The 7,210-nt window shown below is 42.0% G+C and overlaps 1 protein-coding gene across 2 annotated transcripts in view; it reads left to right on the top strand.

Annotated features, from left to right (window-relative positions):
- The first annotated feature begins 2,595 nt into the window (after positions 1-2,595).
- ZNF280D (zinc finger protein 280D) overlaps positions 2,596-7,210 on the top strand; it is a 133,829-nt gene continuing 129,214 nt past the window's right edge. Inside the window, exon 1 of one of the 2 annotated variants that reach the window (XM_080808783.1) lies at positions 2,596-2,744. The gene's annotated coding sequence lies outside the window, so the exon portion shown is untranslated. The remainder of the gene's footprint in view (positions 2,745-7,210) is intronic. The other variant, XM_080808784.1, reaches the window with a different exon arrangement.

Raw genomic sequence — 7,210 nt, 5'->3', positions numbered from 1 at the left:
GAGGGCTTGTGAATTAAACCTGACGAAAGGACAGGTTAGCAAGAGAAAAGACAGATTTTAATCACATACTAGGTAAGGGAGTTTACTAAGATATGTGACTCAAAGGAGTGGTTAGAAATTGGGGCTTATATACAATTTTAACAGGTGGATGGGAAGGGAGAGGGCACTTATGTGAAAACAAATGACTTAGTGGAAGGGGTGTGGGGCAGAGTGTGCACTTATGGGAAAACAAATGACATTTAGGAAAGATAAATGGGCCCTTAGGAAAATAGATGGGAGATATGATAGTTTTGGGACAATGACTCTTTAGGTGTGGTGACAATTCTCATTGTCTCTGGTGATAAGAGCCAATCTTCTCTGGTTGCTGCCTGGGAGGAGATTTATGACAATTGAGTTCTTTTGGGAGGCTCTGCTTTCAGGCAGATAAGAGATTTCAGAAACTCAAATACCCTCAGCTAAAAATAATTTTTATATCACAGAGGCTTATTCTGGACCCCTTCAGCTTAAAAAGAAAAGGGGAATTTATTTGCTCATATAACAGAGAAGTCTAGAGGTAGCATAGGGTTCAGATTGGGTTTGATTTGGAGGTTTATGATGGTCTGAGATTGTGTTTCTTTCTCTAAGATTGATTCACCCAGTCCTTCCTCCTCCACCTGTTAGCTTTATCATCAGTTGGCTCTCCATAGTAGACAAAAAGTTGTAGCTCTTCCAGTATTCACATTCTAATGTCAAGGCCATATCATCCGGAGAAAGAAAAATCTCTTTTTCCCACAGTCAAACAAAAATCCTGGGCTTCACTCTGATTGGTTTCTAAAACAAAAACTGGTTCAAAGAGAGGTAAAGGGTGTTTCTAATAGTTTTAGGCTGGCTGGACCACTCTTGGATTAGGGGTTGGTAGTGGTTATTCCACCCAAATTATATAGGTGAGCACAACGGAGACGTGAAAATGGAAGCTGGGCAATCACCTCTATCCATTACAGTCAGGGAAGAGTGTGGTGCATGACCTCACTTAAGGAGAATAAGTACTGTGAGGATACTTAAAAAGTAGGTACAGAATGTTAAGGGGCAGGAAATTATTAAGTCAGAGAAAGAAACTCTTAAAAAATGATAGGAAAGTGTGAACAGTAAGTCAAGAGAACCAAGAGAGTCATGTTCTACCAGCCAAGGAAGAAGTTTTAAGGATGGAGTCATCAAAAAAATCATCTAAATTATTTCATGCATGTTGATTTCATACTCATTGGAAATCTTTTATAATTTGGCTTCTCATGTAAATGTTTCCTTTGAGTGAAAATGTGTCACCCAGAATTTTCTGGTCTTCAGGGCAGATATGCTTGACATGAAAGAAAAAAAAAAGGAATAAATTTAAATTTTGGTTTGTACATCAGTCTCTAGTAGGTTTGGTTGACACGAATGATCCCCTCAATTTAAATTAGCTCTAGGGTCTAACAACATTAAGTTTCTGTCTCTACACCTGGGACCAAACTATAGAACACAAATTGAAGTCTTCAGTTCATTTTCATTACCATAACATGCTTTGCAAACCATTAGAACTATATTTGAGCTACAATGACTTAAGAATATGGCAAGATTTTTGAACTTCTAGATTTCCAGTTTGGTATTTTGATTATTCTCTCTTCCTAAAGCTTACTTTCAGGGCAAGAAAGAGAAAGCTGGATAGATTAACTCGGGCACAGTTTGGGGGACTGTAGGTCACGGTTACCTGTAGCCTTTCTGGATCTAGGAATAATTTAAGTGGTCTTTTGGTGAGATTGATCTGGGGATGGTAATCAATAAGGAAGTGACTGTAATGCTAAACACCATAGAAAAGCTGGGGGGGGGGCGTCTGGATGAGAAAGAAAACTAAATCAAACAGGAAGAATTAGTACAATTCAGTGATGGGTTTGTGCAGTGATTGGTGTGTGTTAAGGATCTAAGGAAGCAAGAGTGATCTTGTGAAGACAACTGGGAGAGGACACTTCCCTTACAGATCAGCATATAAGATGTAGCAAGTATTTATGCAGGCAGTATCTTGCTAAGTGTTCTTGTAAATGCACTTATTTTAATCTTTTTTAAAAAAGTGATTACAGGGATCCATATGGCAGAGTTAAGAATTAAAGGAGACACAAGTGAAATCGTATGTTTGAAACAAATATGGGAAAATTAGCCAATTATTAAAAGAACCCGACTTTACTTCTCCTCTGGCTTAGGTCTTCGCCCCTCCTGCACAGTATTTCTTTGTAATGGCGCTTCTCTTCCTAGACCCTCTTACTTTCCAAGCCTGCGAATACTAGCTGTTACACACAGGGAGGACCCGGAACTCACGTTCCCATGCCTACACCTACGGTGCAGCCCCGACTTCGGGATCGTTGCCTCCCGCCGGCCGGCAAGCAACAAGCAGGTGGCCAGCTACAGGCTCGCCAGGCCGAGCCCTGGCCCTCGCCCGCGGCGGGCGCGTGGCGGGGCGCCGCGGCCTTCGAGGGCCTGCGGCGCAACGCACATGCCCGCGCCCGCCTCCCGCGTCGGCGAGAAGAAAGGGAACCCGGACGCGCGGAGGCTGACCCGGAGCCTACCCATGAGGCAGCGCGCCGGCTCCACGAGAACCCCCCCCTTCCCACGGCTCAGCTGCTGCTCCGCAATGGGAGCCGCCGCCGTCGCCGCTGTGTAGTTTTTCGTGCTCCTCCTTTTCCTCCTCCTCTTTCTCCTCCTCCTCAGGGCCCCAGTCAGGCCGATCCGCTCCGCTCACGGTAAGCGCCCCCCGCCCCCGCCCGCCCCGCGCTGCAGCAGGCAGAGGCCCTCCCGCGCGGCCTGCGCCGCCTCACTCCGGGGGCGCTGGGCCGGGGGTGTCGAGGCCGGCGCGGTTTGCCGAGAGCGCCCAGGGCGCGGGGGAGGGGACCGGCTGCGCGGCTGCGGCCGGACGGCCATCTTGCGCCGGCCCCGGCGGGGGAGGGATCCCGGCGCGACGCGGCAGACGGCTTGGTGCGGCAGGCCGGAGCCGCGCAGGCCTCCGCCAGCTCTTCCTCCGTCTCGTCCTCCGCCTCCTCCGCCTCCTCCGCCTCCTCCGCCTCCTCCGCCTCCTGCACCTCCTCCACCTCGGCACCCAGGGCCTGTGCGCCTGTTTACCCCCAGCCTGGGTTTGGCTTTTCTCTCTACTGTTCCCCTTGGTCGGCTGTACATTTTGTGCCGATGTTTGGCGGGGACCCATGCTTCCCCAACAACAACGCTCCCCGGAGTCTCTTCATGGTAGACGGAGACCGGAGGGGGTTCCGAACTTCCAGGCATCCGGGGCCCGAGGGCCCCTGTCCCCCCCACCCCTCCACCCCCCGCCCAGCTGACCAGTCATCCCACGCTCACACCCTCGTTCTTGTCAAAGGGACTTCCCTGCTCTGCCCGTTATTGTCTATAGAAGGGCCCTGAGGAGAAACGTGGAGTTGGATACACAATTTACTGACCGAGTTTTCAGGTTTCACTTAATGAGACGGAAAGAATGAGCTCACTTGAGGTTTTATCCTGCTCTGCAGATGGAGGGAGTTCCTCCCAACTTAGCTCAAGTTTGAAGGCTTTTAAAGAGAAAGAGGAGAAACCTTAAAGGGAATCCGCTTCTGCAAGCACGGGAAGACCTTGGTCCAAGGGGTTCTCTTTGTTTGCAAAGATTTGTTTTTGAAAATTCTGTGAACGTAAACTTTATTGTTTTCAGATTTGGACTGGGTCTTACGAATTTGACGTCTTTTAGTGCCATTAGACATAAAATTGAAACCTAGGAGGAGAGTTTTAAAGTACAAAAGCCACCTCATAGCATTTGTAATAAGTCCTGCCTGGGGGGATTAGTGACAACTCAGGCTGTCTAAGCGGAAACTTGCTGTGCCATAGAAGGCACAGGTTTGCTTGGAGAATTGTTAGGGCTGTGTGCTGTTAATGTTTAAAACATCAGTACAAATACCGTTATAATTGTATCTTGCATTTGTATCTGCCATTGATACGCTTGATTTGTACCTCTAGACCCTTTTTGGACTGTTCTGTGTTTATGGAACTGTTTCGAAGATGAGGAAAGAGAGTCTCAGGGAGACGTCTTTAATGAGGTCATGTCTAGGAAGTGATAGAACCATTTCTAGAACCTTAGGTCTTCTGATTTCTCATTCATTGCTCAGTTCACTATATTATATTTCTTTTGTGGGAATAAGCTGACTGAGGAGAAGCAGGGAGGCTCACCTACAAAATTTAAGAAATACTCAACTGCTCCTTTTACATTTTTAAGAGTTTGCTTTTAGCTTTTCAACTTTTATTACCTAAGTTTTCGTATTATTTTTTCCCCAAACATACTGAAAAGCTGAAGAATAGCCCATTTGCACATTCCTATGTACCACCTAGTTTTAAAAGTGTTGCCATTTTGCCACATTTCCTTTATCTGCTTATCTTACATATTTTTTGGTGAACATTTTCAGAGCACATTGCAGGTTTCATGACAGTTTACACTTAAGTCCTGTTGATGTGTCTGTATGGATGTCATTAAGAATAAGACCAGTTTTCTGTATAAGCACAATACTGTAATTGTACTTAAGTATAATCTCTACAATCTAATATAGATATGTAGTATGTATTCACATTTCCCCCTTTGTCCTGAAAATGTCCTTTTTAGTCATTTATTTTGGAACCAGTATCCAATCATGTACGTTTGTTTCTATTAGTTTCTTTTAATTTAGTGTAGTTCCTCTCTCTCTCTCACTCTTTTTTTTTTTTTTTTTTTGGGATGACATTGACCTTTTGAAGAGACCCGGCTACCAGTAGTCTTGTAGAATAGCCCCCATTCTGTATTTTACTGATAGTTTCCTCTTCATTAGGTTTAAATTACACTCTCTATCCCTGTATTTTCTGTAAACTTGAAGTTAGATCTGAAGGCTTGTGTAGATCAGGCTTACTATTTTTGGCAAAAATATTCAAGTCATGCAGTGTGCTTCACATTATACAACATCAGAAGGCACATAAAGGAGGGTTATATGTTACCCTATTAGTAATCCTAAATTTGATCTCTCCAATAAAACGGTGACAGACTATCTTTCCATGCTAAGTTTTTTCTTTTGCAATTAGCAAGTAATGTAGGGAGTGATATTTTGGCATTAGTATTGGCATGAATTTATCTGCAGTAATCTGATAATGAAATCATTGGGAGCAGTCCTCTAGAAATGGGGATGAAGGAACGTTGGATAGGACCAACTTACTAGTTTAGGGAACTTTGAATTGCTGCTCTCCATTGCCATTGGAGCCTGACATCAGAGATGTCACAGACTTCACCTGCTTTCCAAGTTTGTTCAGGGCCCTTGTAGCAGTAGCGAACTGTGATTAATAGGAAAGTTCTTAGTTAACTGTTGGAGAACTACAAATCTCAGCATTCCCATTTCAACCATTTGTACCAGTTAACACTATCTAGTCCAGTCCTGCTTCTTTAGTCCAGTGTTTTACTACTCTGAATTGGCGTTTTTAGTAGGAGACAAGAAGGCAAAGGAGAAGAACATATAATTTTTGTACACTCCTCTCTCCATACTTGCTTTATTTATTCAAGAGAACACTTAGAACCATACCAAGATCCACCCCCCCCATCCCCCCAGTGTACAAATTCAGCAGGGGATGTATCTGAATGGAGTAACAGTTGTGGTAAATAGAAAGTAAACTATAGTTTTAGGTGACAGGAAATTGGAGATTATTGACAACATAATTTGTTATGCTTCAAAAGTGACTTTTGAAAGGTGAGATATATTTATTTATGACATGTTTACTAATTAAATATATAATCCTGCTTCAGAGGACTCAAAAAATCTGATTTCTCAGTCAGATTATTTTAAAGATATGAATAATGATTTACTTGGTAATTTGTATCAAACGTGTATGGAATTTTTATTCGTTTTTACAAAGTAATTTTCTTTTAAGGACTCAACTCATAACAGGAAGAGTAGCTTACTGCTATTCACCATCTAGATTTAAAGGAACTATTTTTTTTACACTTTAAATTATTTTATATAAATTTCATTATATAATTTATAGAAAAATAAAGGGATTATGTAAAACAACTCATTAGAGCTTTTATTTAGAATTTAAACATAATCTCTTTGTATATATTTTGAGACATGATAAACAAATATATATCCTGCATGTAATTGCATACCACCCCTACAGTGAATATGCACACTTCTCTAGTTTTTATATACACACAAAGAACATCTTCCTTTATTCTTCCCACTTTCAGGATAAAAAATGTGCAAAAAAACGTTGTGGTTGAAGGTTAGACAAAATTCTTTCCTTAGTTTCCACAAGTTCTTTTCCTAGTTGCATGAGGAAGAGTCTTCTTGGTAATTGAAGCTTTTCCTGTGTCATTCTTTTGCAATTGATTTTCAAGTCATTCCTTTCAGGTACAGGTTCTGACCCTCTTAATGAGTGTATCTACCTCTCCTGTAGTCTTTTCATAATACCGCTCTCCATGTTAATTTATGCAAGTTTTTTTTTTTTTAAGATTTATTTATTTAATTTTAGAGAGTGTGCGAGTTGGGGGAGAGGGAGAGAAAGAATCCTCAAGCAGACTCCCTGCTAAGTGCAGAGCTTGGTCCCAGCACCCTGATCTCATGACCTGAGCCAAAATCAAGAGCCGGTTGCTCAGTAGGCAGAGCCAACCAGGTACCCCTGAAAGGGTTTTTGAATTCATTTATGCTTGGGAATGCATTGAGCTGAGAAGAAAAACTAGTTTTTCTTAGGAAAAGTATTTCTTCATCAAATATGTATGAAGTCCAGATTATGTGCAGTTGACTTTTCTTGCTTCTCATTTGTGAAAATCCATAGAAGTTCAACCCTGTTTTTCCTGATATTGCCAGATCAAGAACATTTCTTGCTGGGTAATACTAAGCCAGTTCTACACTTACAAAAATTTTGTCACAAGTTGTATTCCTGGCAGAAATTTTAAATTATTTTGTCCATTCTTGTAATTTTTGTATTAATCTTGGTTCTACTCTTTCTCCTTTTCTGAAGCTCTGTGTAGATTTACATCTTTCAGGCTTAGGACGTTTCACTGTCCCATGTTGTTCAGATTTTTATATCTATTTTCCGGGTTTTGAAGGTGTATATATACTTGAAATGGGCAACATTGAATCTGACTAACTACTTGTCATTTAATTGATATTTAATTGATATTTAATTGATATTGATATTTAATTGATATTTATTGATATTT

The sequence above is a fragment of the Martes martes genome, assembly GCF_963455335.1.
Source record: "Martes martes genome assembly, chromosome: 7".
Taxonomy (NCBI): domain Eukaryota; kingdom Metazoa; phylum Chordata; class Mammalia; order Carnivora; family Mustelidae; genus Martes; species Martes martes.
Note: the sequence above shows the minus strand (reverse complement) of the source record. Positions and strands in the feature narration are given on the sequence as shown.